Source organism: Oncorhynchus mykiss, chromosome 13 (genome assembly GCF_057628025.1).
Source record: "Oncorhynchus mykiss isolate SJ-2025 chromosome 13, ASM5762802v1, whole genome shotgun sequence".
NCBI classification, from domain to species: domain Eukaryota; kingdom Metazoa; phylum Chordata; class Actinopteri; order Salmoniformes; family Salmonidae; genus Oncorhynchus; species Oncorhynchus mykiss.
In genome coordinates, this window is record NC_143034.1 from 71,776,015 (window position 1) to 71,790,073 (window position 14,059).

The 14,059-nt window shown below is 44.1% G+C and overlaps 1 long non-coding RNA gene across 1 annotated transcript; it reads right to left on the minus strand.

Annotated features, from left to right (window-relative positions):
• Positions 1-665: 665 nt before the first annotated feature.
• Positions 666-13,913, minus strand: LOC118938350 (uncharacterized). The gene is made up of 2 exons (XR_005035641.2): positions 13,451-13,913; positions 666-1,057 (listed from the first exon to the last, which is right to left on the minus strand). It is a non-coding gene; the product is annotated as an uncharacterized LOC118938350 (long non-coding RNA).
• Between the last annotated feature and the right edge of the window lie 146 nt (positions 13,914-14,059).

Below are 14,059 nucleotides of genomic sequence, written 5' to 3' on the forward strand. Positions count from 1 at the left end.
TAATCTCAGTATAATCTATCAGTGTATGTAACCCTGTGTTAATCTATGATAAACTGTATTATATATTCAAAATGAATAATAAAACTGAATAACGGCCAAATGAATATTTCATTTTAATAGTAAAAATGTTATTCCTATTGCTGTGTGACATTGTGTACATCTGTGATTAACTCATTGAATGACTTGGTCTCCACAGCTATGAATGTTCATACTCACAGTAATGAATAGGTCTACCTGCGTGGACTCAAGGTCTTTAAGGTGTTCTCTGCTGGGGGGGGGGGGGGGGGGGGGGGGCTGCGTCATTTGTCTGGGGCAAATCTACTTTTCTGTATGTGAAAATGAGATTTGATATCTTCTTCTTTGAAGACTAGGATTGGGTATTTCAGCCCCATTCTTATTCCTTATGTGCATCCATCCCTCCTCCATTCCTTGAATCACTGATTGGACAGGTCAACAAAAGGGCTCCTTGGCTTTCACTTCTACAGTCAATTCAAATGAGTGATTAGGCTACTTAAATGAAGGGAGAATGGATGATGGCACTTTTACAATAATTTGAATGGTGTGTGTGCATTTCATAGTTCATTGCATAGTTCAGTAATTGGGAAATGTTTTGTAATGTGAAATGGGGAAGTAGCCTAGATATGACTTCCTGAACAGACGTTCAGTTTCTGTTGCAAATTGTTTATTTTGAAAGCAAGTTTGAGGTGGTTATGCCCTCTGAAAGCAGTTTTAAATCCTGATGGCTGGTAGTGACTTGAATCTTTGTGCTGACAGATGTTTGGAATAAATAAATACGTCATGGGTGTTGTCCTATAGCAGAAGGGCAACGCAAACAGTTTGGGAAGCACTTTTAATACTGTTGCAGCCCCAAAATAACAGAAAACATCAAGTTGTATTACTCTAAAGAACTTATGAGTCTTCAGATCTGCTGGCGATCAAGGAAATAGGACATCATCTGATGTCTCCTTTCTGCTTGTTTGCTCCTTTGAGATGACAGTTTCCTTGGAGAGGTTCATGGAACCAGTGATCTGTCCAATGAGCACTAGATGTTTTTCATCTGAAAAATAAGACAAATAACAATATATAATTATTAACATTCAGTCATCGTCAATCTATTCTAGCCAATACATTTAAGTAATATTAACACACTTTCAATAACACACACACATACTACACACAACCTGCACTTATTGAAATGCATGCATGAACCCCCCCCCCCCCCCCCCAACAAAAGACAATTTGTTAATTTGACAAACATTTAGAAATCACACTGGATTTATTATACAGTAGAATTGCATTGGGGTCATACTTATTTCACTGTACAGCCTTACCTATGGAGTGTGGATCAATGACATGGGGTTATCAGTCTACTCAGTGACACCCAGAGAACATTAGTGTCGTAGCTCTTAATGCCGGCACTCTGAAACAACTGTGAATTGAGCCACATTTATTGTCAACCTATATGTATTGAACAGTATTCCAGAGGAAAAATAATACTGCGTGGATGTTTTAGAGTCTGATAACTGTGAGGTGGGAAAAAATATATTGGGTATTGAGTAGACTGACCCCAATTAATTGATCCCCAATCCTTAGGTAAAGCTGTACAGTGCAATATGAATGTCAATAAACACAATAGGCTGACTGGGGAGGTGATTTCACACAGGCACAGTCCCGTGATAAGAGCTACAACGCTAATATTTGCATAAACTCTTCACAGTTGTGTTCTGTGGGTGTCACTGAGTAGACTGACACCCCATTTAATTGCTACACATTCCAACCTGGTTTAACATGATCTAGTCTAAATATGGCATGATTCCACCAACTGTAACCTTCTGCATCACTTTCAAATAGGTACTTTACTTTTGAAGGCAAATGGCAAATTCCACTATTGTGCCGAATCCTTATTGTGGCTAGCTTCACAACACAGTCGAGCCCAGTGTTGCCAATTTAGCGACTTAGGCGCTATATTTTGCGAGTATTCAAACCCCTCTAGCGACACATTTTCAAAAAAGCGACTAGTGACAAATCTGGCGACTTTTTCTGGTATTGGAGACTTTTGGAGACTCTGGCGTGAAAGCACGTATCGTTCTTACTCTTCTCAACGAGCAGCGGGTGCTGCCGTGGGCCCCACCCAAGTCCCCAAGCACTCACAGGCGGCCCAGTCCTCGCACAGCAGTCCCTCCCAGCTGTAGTCAGAGCAGGAGATGTTCACCCATCCGCGTCCAGACTGCAAATGAATCGCGCATGCGGGAAGCCGCCGCTGGCTGATCCCGCACTGGCTTACATTAAAAACCTGAATTAGGGACTAGTTACCATAATTTTCTCACATTGCCATTGACAGTTTTTTCTATTGTCTCTTTTTGGTTCATATAGATTGTTAATGTAGATGGTATACAACAGGGGTGTCAAAGTCAAATGGACGGAGGGCCAAATAAAAAAATCAGCTACAAGACGAGGGCCGGACTGTTCGAATGTTCATTGAAAATTTTTTAAATGACGCATATAGTCTAGTGAACCTAATTGAACCTACTGAAAACCTAACAAATATATTACAATATGATCAGATAAATAAAGCAATATTTTCTTATGGCTCTGTCAGTAATCTTTAATTTTCAACAGACACAAAAGACAAATTTCCTTTATATAAATATCCCCATAACATGAACATTAAATGAAAGAAACCGGTATTCAAGGCACCATCAGTAGACTATATTTTCTATTTTAGCAAAAGTGGGCTAAATTTACTTCAAAGAAAAAACAATAATAGCAATTTTCTATCATCCACTCAACTGAAATATTTTTAAAATATAATTGGATTGAAATACAAAAAAATAAAGTGCAAAAATCTATTAATCAAAAACAACACTTTGTTTAAGGAGAAGTAACATGCAGTGAAAACAAATATTAAATTTTAACTTTTAAACTTGAACTGAGTAAAAACTCTAAATATGTGATTGCACAGTAATGTTCACTTGTTTGAGGTTGAGGGTGATACTTGGTGGTGTCCCATCTTTTCCACAAGTTCATCAATGTTCGGGGTAAGGCTCTGAGCTGAAGAAATCCTCAGAATTGAGTGGAGGTGTTCAGCAGTAAGTCGACTTCTGTGTGATGTTTTGTTCAGGTTCATCAAAGAAAACAGTTGTTCACACAGGTATGTGCTGCCAAACATAGACAACGTTTGAGCAGCCTGGATGCGCAGCTGGGGCATTGTGCCGGGGAGGAAACGGGCAAACTCCGCAGCACCCACTGCCGCATATTTTTCCCTCAGTGCATCATTGCATTGGAGGTCAATCAACTCCATTTGGAGGTTTGGTGGTGAGCTTTCCACGTCAACAGCAAATGGGTTACCGAGCAGTTCCAACCTGCTTTTTTGTGCTTCAAAGTCAGCAAATCGGCGTCGAAAGTCAGTGGTAAGCATACCTATTTTATCAGCCAACTGTGTGCTCGGGAACGCACTGGTAGAGAGCTTCTCTTTCATGGTCTGGCAGCTGGGAAAGTGGCTCAAATTTTCTTTCCGCATCTGCGTCTCCCACAGAGTCAGTTTGGTTTTAAATGCCTTCACTGTACTGTACATATCAGAGATGACACGATCCCGACCCTGCAGCTGCAAGTTTATTGCATTCAGATGACTCGTAATGTCACACAGAAAAGCCATTTCACACAGAAACATTTCGTCTCGGAGTTGTGTTGTGTCTTTCCCTTTGCTGTCCAAGAATAGACAAATCTCCTCACGAAGCTCGAAACATCTTTGAAGCACCTTTCCCTGGCTTAGCCATCGCACCTCTGTGTGATAAGGCAAATCACCATGCTCCGTTTCTAACTCCGTCAGAAATGCCTTGAACTGGCGGTGATTCAAACCTTTGGCTCTGATAAAGTTAACTGTGCGCGTGATGATGCTCATTACATGCTCCATTTTCAAGGCTTTACCGCACAACGCTTCCTGGTGTATGATACAATGATAAGCTGTCAGCTCACCTGTCGCGTTTTCCTCTTGCATCTTTTCCCGTATCTTCGCCACCAGTCCGCTCCTGTGTCCACACATCGCAGGTGCTCCGTCGGTTGTCAAACCCACGAGTTTTTCCCAAGGCAGCTCCATCTCATTTACACATCTTGACACCTCTTCATACAAATCATGCCCCGTAGTTGTGCCATGCATAGGACGTAAAGCCAAAAACTCCTCTGTCACGCTTAGGCTGGAGTCCACTCCGCGGATGAAAATTGACAACTGGGCAATGTCAGAAATGTCGGTGCTCTCATCCACAGCCAAGGAATATGCAATAAAATCTTTTCCCTTTTTCACAAGCTGCTCTTTTAGATTGATGGACAACTGGTCTACTCTCTCGGCAATGGTGTTTCTGCTCAGACTCACATTTAAAAAGAGTTGCCTTTTTTCTGGGCAAACTTCGTCACAAACTTTAATCATGCAGTTTTTGATGAAATCCCCCTCCGTAAATGGCCGGGCTGATTTAGCGATCTCTTCTGCCAAAATAAAACTGGCCTTGACAGCAGCCTGGCCTTGTGATTTGGCTTTTTTGAACAGAGCCTGTCGAGATTTGAGGCCTCGTTTTAATTCCTCTGCCTTTTGTAGCCTTTGTTCCATGTCCATATTCTTGTTTTTGTCCGCGTGTTTCGTTTCATAATGTCGTCTCAGATTATACTCTTTCAGTACCGCCACACTTTCTCCACACAGAAGACACACAGGTTTTCCAGCTACCTTCGTGAACATATACTCCGACTCCCACCTTGTTTGAAACCCCCGGTTCTCAGTATCCACCTTCCGTTTTGCCATTTTTGATGGGTATCTGAAAGTTAATTTTACTGTGATGCTGACGACTGCTGTGCCAATAAATATTGAAATGAAGCAGCCTACTGCTCGGTGCGTCACCTTTGCATTGTGGGAAATGTAGTATTGGTGCGTGTAAAAGATCTGCGGGCTGCCGGCTTGCTGCGGGCCGGTTCTAATAATAAATCAAGATCATCCCAGGGGCCGTAAAAAACCTTCTTGCGGGCCGGATGTGGCCCGCGGGCCTTGACTCTGACATATGTGGTATACAACAACAAAAAAATGCTATGGTTAAAATGTTTTGTTTTACTATGACTTTTAGGCTCCTAAGTGGACCATAAGGCTAAAAACCAAACCAAATTAAGAAAACTAAAATAGAAAATAATAATAATAATAAATACTTTTTTTAAAGTAATTAACTCCACCATAGTGTCTCTTTTGGGTCACTTTTGCCTGTCCCAAGCCCGGATAAAGGGGGAGGGTTGGAATTGTGATATAAAAAAAAGCAAGAATCGACAGAAGAAAGTTCATTTGTGGTTCTAAACATATTTAGGGTGTTTTTTACTCACTTTTTGTCTCTCCCACGACGTTATTCGCCTCTCCTACAGCGTCCATCACAATTACATGCACATGGCCGATTATACAAATTAGGTGATTATGTCATTTAGCGACTTCTGGCGACTTTTAGGACAGCCAGTAGCTACTTTCCTTACTGAGGAGTTAGCAACACTGCCTCATTTGCCAGAAGAAGCTAGCTGGCTGCTTATAACGTTAGCTTTGGGCAACAGGGTTAAGTAGCTGGCTAGCTATGTATTTCCATGAACTGAAGTTCAATTACAGTAGGCGAACAACAAGTGTTTACCAAGCTAATACTTGCTCACAATGATTCCTAAATCATTGCTAAGAATAATGAAAATAATGGTCATTATTTTCAGTCTGGTTGTATTGGTGCTGGTGTAACGGATGTGAAACGGCTAGCTAGTTAGCGGTGGTGCGCGCTAAATAGCGGTTCAATCGGTGACGTCACTTGCTCTGAGACCTTGAAGTAGTGGTTCCCCTTGCTATTGATGTGTGCAGAGGGTTCCTGGTTCGCGCCCGGGTATGGGCGAGGGGACGGTCTAAAGTTATACTGTTACACTAGCAAGGTACCAAGCTAAAGCTAGCTAGCTACCCCAGAAGTTGAAGTCGAGCAAATAATGCTTTATTACCAATGCGGCATTGTAAACACATCGTTCGTGGCCGGTGTTTGCAGACTTTTTTGTACAGCTTTGACAATGCTACTGTTGTAATAACATATTAAAACATGTAATGACGCATTCACTGACTGTTGTCTGCCTGGGCTTAACCATGCAATTTTGGCTTGTACTCTGTGTTATACCCTCCCCTTCTCTCTGTTTCTCAATATACTAACTGCACGGGAAACCCCCACCAGGGTGGCGGAATAAGATAAAACACACTGACAACCCATAAATATACACTGCTCAAAACCCTTTGGGATGGGCTCCAAAGACAAAGAACTCTGTCGAGAACCAATGGGATACTGACGCCAGGCTGGAGAGGACTGTCTATCACCTACGAACAACCAACCAGGAGCCAGAACTACCAGAATCTACCTACGTCATTTCAATGTATAAATGAACTGCCCAAATATGTTGTACCTCCTCTTTTTCCGAAAGCTCCCTAAGGGTTGGACGAATAGGAGCCGTGCTGCACGTTTGCCAGATATCATTATGTTTGAATAAACGGCCTCTAATATACCGTATCCGCCTTGTCCAGAGTCTCATCTTGGTCTTGTTTCTCCAATAACTAATCATTAACAAATTGGTAGCAGAGGATGGTTGAAACCCATGAATTCGGTCCATAGATTTGATGAGAGAAAAGACAAGTTGACGACAGATTCTAGAAGGACGGGCGACCTGTCTACAGGAGCCATCGGGGATTCAACTCGCCTCAGGAAACTGACCAAAGAGCTCAACACTATAAAGGTAAGCAGAACCTGTTTAATCGAAATCTGCATATTATAGTATAGTCAGTATCCAAATTATGGTCAGAAGTACTGAGTGCGTGAGTATGAATTGCCGTTAAATTTATGAAAAATTTTCCGATAACCAAAGGCATTTGCATAATGATATCTGTGTAAATATATTGTTCAAATCTGATTCAAATAGTCCAGCAACAGTTAATATGTAAATTTACTGGGTGTCATGGTGAGGAATTGGAGGACAGAATGTGATATGATGTGATATATTGTTTAAAATCTAATCCATATAGTCTGGCAATAGTTGATATGTAAATCGACTAGGTGTTACGGTGAAGGATTTGATAACAGAATTTGATGGAATGTGATGCACTGTTTTAATCGGATCCAAATAGTCTGGCAATTTTCGATGTGGCAATCGTTTAGGTGTTACGGTGAGGGATTCGATAACTCAGTGAAATGAAATATGAATGAGATGATGAAATGTTTTGTTAATTGATCGAGACGTATATTTAAGACTGGAACCAGTGGAGTAGCATCCCACTAGGAGCATCAGTTAATAAGCTAAATAATTGGACTAGGAGTGAAAGAATTAAACCTGATCTCTCCAGATTAATGTCACTGATTCACCGTTCCATGAGACCGAGGGATACTGACCACCGGCTCTAAATTTGACCGCCGAGTCAAAAGTTGGGGCGGGGTTGTGCGGCCGCCGTGCCGAGTAGCGAATTGATTTCTGTTCTCTTTGTGCTGTTGGGGTTGCCTAGAATTCATTTGACAAATATTATAGAAGGCATCTGAATGCATTGACATTGACCCAAAAGTAGGCGTTTGGGACACTAACATTTCGCCAGGCAGTAGAAATGTGTGAACCTGTAAAATTACTCCAGTAAAATACCCTAGACGCATAATTATCTCGCAAATATCCCTTTTCGATATTATAGTACAGTAATTCTACAAAACTCTGTGTGCACGAGGGTGAGACACGAGAGATAAGTCTGTGTGGGCACCAGGGATACATCGCTGGTTTCGACCAAGTGACGGGCTAAGTGCACATAGTTGCTGAGGGCCATAGTGCAATGTCTTGTTAGCACATTTAGTTGTTTTAAAAAAAAAATTGTTTTACATACTTTTTTATCGGACCCAGACATAGGGAATCGTCAATATGGTCTCAATTACCGTTCCCAAACTCAAATTCAATGAATATTTAGATCAGAGAATACAGGAAAGGGCAGGAGGAAAACAGGAATATAAATCAATAAAGACGATATGGGGGGAAATTAGACTGAGATGGACCCAGGCAGGTTACATTAGTGGAGTTGCCCCATCAAGGGAACAACTCAGCACTATGGAAAGAGAATTAGAGGAGGCAGTCAGGCACGGGAAAGAGAGTGAGGCAGAAAAGAATAGAAGCCATTTTTTCAAGAAGAAAGGAACGAAGGAGAGAGAGAGAGCGGAGGCGGAGCTGAGAATAGGGACCTGGGCAATAGAGGAGACAAAAAGGACACGCCCACAAAAGAAACCTGATATGATGGGGGTGCTTGCTGGGGCCTCAGATGACGTCAGAGAAGGCACAATCAACAACCACAACACACCACCGCCCACCGTGACCACCCCATCGGCCCCGCTCTCTCTATACCCGCCACTGCCACAGGAAGAGAAGACTGAAGTGCCACCTCCCTATTCACAAAATCCATTCGCATACCTCCCACACAACCCATTTAAAACCCACACCACACCAGCAGCCATACAGGCCCCGGTCTTCATGATGCAGGGAGGACAGCTAAAAGGGAACATGACTGTGGGGATTCAAGAAGGCCACCTCGTCTGTGAAGAAAGGCCCGATTGCTCAAGCCCCACAGCATTACAAGGCCCAGGTGGGTCCCTGCTGAACTACCCACAAGGAAGGGAAGGTGGATCTCAACCGGGCCTCCTAAAGAGAGAAGGCCACGATCTTATTCAGTTCTCCTCTACTCCAAACACAGACAATTAGCTGAAATCATAGGCTTGACACAAGCACTGAAAGGAGCAGGAAGGGGCCTACCAACTTCCCCTACGCCCAGCAGCTGATCCACGCTTCGTTGAGTACCAGCCTTGGAAGACCGCTTTGATGGGACAGATGCCCAGCCTACATGGAGGAGCCTCTACATGGCTACACCAACTGCAATGAAAACACTACTACCCAAAGCCACGAACACAGGAGGAGGAGGAGGAGGAAGAGGACCCCCTCCTCTACAATACAACCACCCAGGACCCAGCCACATGCAGCAGCAACAGCAAGATTACAACCAACCACAGTTTCAAGGTATGGCAGGGAACACCATGCCCTGGCCATAAAAGATGCCCACACTGTCTGAAACCCCAGAAGTGTACTGGCTAAAATGCCTACCCACAGGGCCTTCCACCCCTCACATCCAGTTTAAGTTTAACCAACTGAAAACTCAAATCTACACTCTGCACCCATATAAGACTCCCCAGGCTGAGATCCATTGCACACTCAACGCAACAGAAACTGATGACTGCCTCTACACTGCAGACTGGGACGAAGACATGATGCACCTGACCCCACCTATCAGGTGTTGTACCATTGTGTGTGGCCCAGAGGGGGTGGCAGCACCGGTCATCCTACGATCAAGGAACCTCCATGCACCCCTGGCCTGGACGGCTGAAGCATCAACAGCCATAGCACTCCTGAAAACAGATCTATCAGCGGCAGCAGCTCTGACTGCACCTGACTACAAGAACAAGTTCCATTTGGATGTTTCTGAAAGGGAAGGATTTACCTCATCCGTCCTATTCCAGAAACAAGAGGGGGAGAGAAGGGTCTTGATGTACTACTCTTTCAAACTTGACCACATTGAGGTAGGACAGACAACATGCTCCAGATACGTTGCTGCAGTAGCAAAAGCTATTAAAAAAAACAGCTCACCTCGTGATGTCACCCTTCAATCAGCCATCATCCCTCAACCAGCATCGGCCCAATTAGCTGAAATCATCGGATTGACGCAGGCCCTCATCAGAGGAAAAGGAAAGACTGTGAATATCTATACAGACTCAGCCCATGCCCATGAAGCAGGCCACACTGATGGACCCAGAACTTTTATGAGAAGCACATGGCCCCACACACGAAGGCAGACTAAAGACCCTCCAAAAGGCCTCGCACATCTGGTGGCACCCTCACATAAAAAATATATGACTGACTTATTTCATGGCGATGATTTATTTTGTGATGAATGCAATGTTTGTGACAGACACAACCCAAAGAAACCATATCGAACACCAATGGGCTCATACCCATTACCTAATGCATGATTTCAGGATATTAGCATAGATTACACTGACATGGGGACGGATAAGGTGGTTAATGGGAAACAATACCTATTAGTGATGGTGGATAGGTTTTCCAAATGGGTAGAGGCAATTCCAACGGCGGGGGAGGATGCCAAGTCAGTTATAGGCCACAATCCCAAGGTCTCATGGAACGCGCAAGTCAAACGTATGTGCCGGGTCGAAGTTGAAATGGGTCGAAGCCCTGCCCCTGGCGTTGATGGCCATGAGAGCCTCACCAGGGTCAGGCACCCATCTCTCTCCTCATGAGATAATGACTGGTAAAGTCATGCCTGGCCCACCAAGGGAGGGAGGTCATATGCCCGCCCTTGATGTGCAATAAATTGTAATGTCTAATTATGTGAAAAAACTGACGGTTCTCTCTGCAGCACTCTCTACCCAGGTTCACAAGGTCCAGGAGGGGGAGCTGCCGGGGGACACGCCACCACTGAAGGTAAAACTTGGAGACTGTGTAAGGGTAAAGGTCCACAAGAGAAAGTGGCTGGAACCCAGGTGGACTGGTCCGTACGAAGTGAAGGAGGTTACTTCACACTCAGTCCAGGTCAAAGGTAAATTGGGCGCACCTTGGCACCACCTCACACATTGTACACCAGCTCCAACCCCTTCCCGCACACTGACGGAAGTCAGAACCGACCTAAGTGGTCTACATTCGGCCCCAAATCTTGCACCTCCTTAGTCAGGGAAAATGGGAGGTTCAGCCCCATATTCACTGACTAAGTCACACCATACTCCTTGGGAACGGTTGGGGATCTCCGGACCCCTGTTTGTTATTTTTCTTCTCATGGGAGGAGTCACTGTAAATACACTCACATGGCTTATAGACCAACAGATGCACCCACTACAGACTCACACACTGAATTCTACTCTGCCAGGTGAAACTAACTCTCTCTCTTTTCCCTCTTATCTACCACAAGACCATACCGTTTCTAGGCGTGAGGTGGGGGTCACTAAGTGCACCCCCCAGGAGTTGAAGAGCACCACCTTGTGTGTTTTAGTGGCCTTCTGCTGTTTTAGTGGTCACCACCCCTACCCCGGATGAGAACATTCGGGTTGCTACAGGTATCTCAGGTTTGTCTAACAATTGGTTATTATTGACCGAACAAGCAGCCAATACAACCCCCACTAGTTGTGTAGTTTGCATGGGTGCCAGAACATTGCTCCGCATTGTCCCGGCTACTGTTGAGATCGGATGTTTAATGCCCCTTATGGACAAAGACAATCCGACTGGTAATTGTGTCTTGTGGGATGCAGTTTACCCTGTTGTCTCCGCTACGGACAGGGCACCAGTATTTTCCTCTGATGTTGCCAGGGCCGAATTCTCCTGTATTAACATGACAGGGGGTATACTACAGTTAGGTTTGCTCCCTGTTGGTTGGTGTACAAATACTATCGTAGTAGTTGGTGTTTTTAAGCCAGTGATCAGGGCTGACATCTGGTGGTGGTGTGGGGGACCTCGGCTTTTTGACAGACCTCCCAATAAGGCTACGGGTACTTGTGCGCTTGTAACACTTCTACTGCCTATCTCTGTTTACCCTATAGGTGTGGGTGATTTGGTGACCCGGATACAGGCTGTGGACCCACAGTTTCTGCCTACCAGAACCAAGCGGGAAGCAGCCCTGACTGTTGGGGATCCCACGTATATTGATGCTATAGGTGTTCCTAGGGGGGTCCCTGATGAGTACAAGCTGGTGGACCAGGTCGCCGCAGGTTTTGAATCATCTCTCTGCTGGTGGTGCACTGTGAATAAAAATGTTGACCGCATTAACTATATACATTTCAAATGTCCAAAAATTAGGAAACTGGACTCAACAAGGTTTTGAGGCCGTACATGGTCAACAACCTCCCTTATGGCTTTTCAAAATCGCATTGCCGTTGACATGTTGCTGGCTGAGAAGGGTGGGATATGTTTTATGTTTGGGGAGCAATGTTGCACATTTATCCCCAATAACACAGCCTCTGATGGCAGTCTCACTGTTGCGTTAGAAGGACTACGTACCCTGAATGGTAAAATGAAATCCCACTCTGGGGTTGATACCAGCACGTGGGACTCCTGGATGGATGCATTTGGTAAATATAAGGTCCTGGTCTCTTCTATTCTGGTCTCTATCTCTGTGTTTGTTGCAATATTAACCCTCTGTGGCTGTTGTTGCATCCCATGTGCCCGCTCCCTGCTTTCTCGAGTTATTACTTCTGCTATTGCACCAAATAATGACCCTGCACTGATGTTCCCCCTCCTACAACAGGAGGATCCTCTGGTGGAGTTTGAAACATGCACATATGAGTAATTTTCACGTCTCTTTGGAGACGTGAAGAGGGGGACTACAAATTTCCTAAAATTTCCTGTTCTATTTTTCTTACTTTTAGTTTTTGTCACGTCTAATAGATGTGAAGAGGGGGTGTTGTAATAACATATTAAAACATGTAATGACGCATTCACTGACTGTTGTCTGCCTGGGCTTAACCATGCAATTTTGGCTTGTACTCTGTGTCATACCCTCCCCTTCTCTCTGTTTCTCAATATACTAACTGCACGGGAAACCCCCACCAGGGTGGCGGAATAAGATAAAACACACTGACAACCCATAAATATACACTGCTCAAAACCCTTTGGGATGGGCTCCAAAGACAAAGAACTCTGTCGAGAACCAATGGGATACTGACGCCAGGCTGGAGAGGACTGTCTATCACCTACGAACAACCAACCAGGAGCCAGAACTACCAGAATCTACCTACGTCATTTCAATGTATAAATGAACTGCCCAAATATGTTGTACCTCCTCTTTTTCCGAAAGCTCCCTAAGGGTTGGACGAATAGGAGCCGTGCTGCACGTTTGCCAGATATCATTATGTTTGAATAAACGGCCTCTAATATACCGTATCCGCCTTGTCCAGAGTCTCATCTTGGTCTTGTTTCTCCAATAACTAATCATTAACACTACTGATAGTAGTGGTGGCGCTTGGCTTGCACGTGCAAATTCATCACACACAACATTCTATAATAGAACTGTGTTATTTGACGCATCAAATTAAAAGCTTCAAATAGTGTTATTTGACGTGTATTTTAGACACGCAAATACCCAAACGGCCTTCCATTATCAATCAATTACACACACACACACAGGTCCCATAAGTTACTAGCCACATTGAGTAGTTAGCTACACATCCTCCACTTCTCTCCCTCTAATGCCACTCACTCACTCACCCACACTTGGCTTTAATAAACTAGCCAGCTAGTCAGTATACTTGTGCCTCATCACACAGACACTGACAGATAACGTTAGACAGACACAGAAACACACAGCCAACAAAAATTGAATAATAATTTAATGACAAGCACTTACAGTACCATTGGTGAGTTAATTCATCTTGTCACGTCTCATCTCCTTTGGGGTAAAAAGCAAATAGCAGGGCTACCCTTCGTTGGACTTGCAAGTGCACCTGACCATGCAAGCATTTTCAATTTGTTGCACAGCATCACTGACATATTTCACCTCGACTCACTGAAGCACAATAATTGACGTGTGGTCTTCATCGGTTGCCTCCCAAGGCGGGGCTCGGTCTCGACATTGGTGCTCCGGCTCAGGTAAAAAAGTAGTAGCCAATAAATTGACGCCACCGATCGACTGAACCAGCTCAACATCATTACTATTTAAACATCTAGCGATTTCACTCTCCTTGGAATCCATCGATACAGTAGAAAGCTAAGATAACTATCTACAAGCTAATGTGTAGTCAGTACTGACAGTCACTTTGTTGATGGGTTTTGAAAAGCGAGTGTACCCTGAAGAACACTTTTTTTTCTGCGGATGATACAGTAACTTTTACACATTTGGGCAAACAGGAAAATCATCCGATTGAATAGCCTGTTGTAGATTGATTCAAATATATTGTAACAACCCTGGGTTTATAAGCGCGGATATCGACTCTGCGGCTTGAGCATGCTTTTGCGG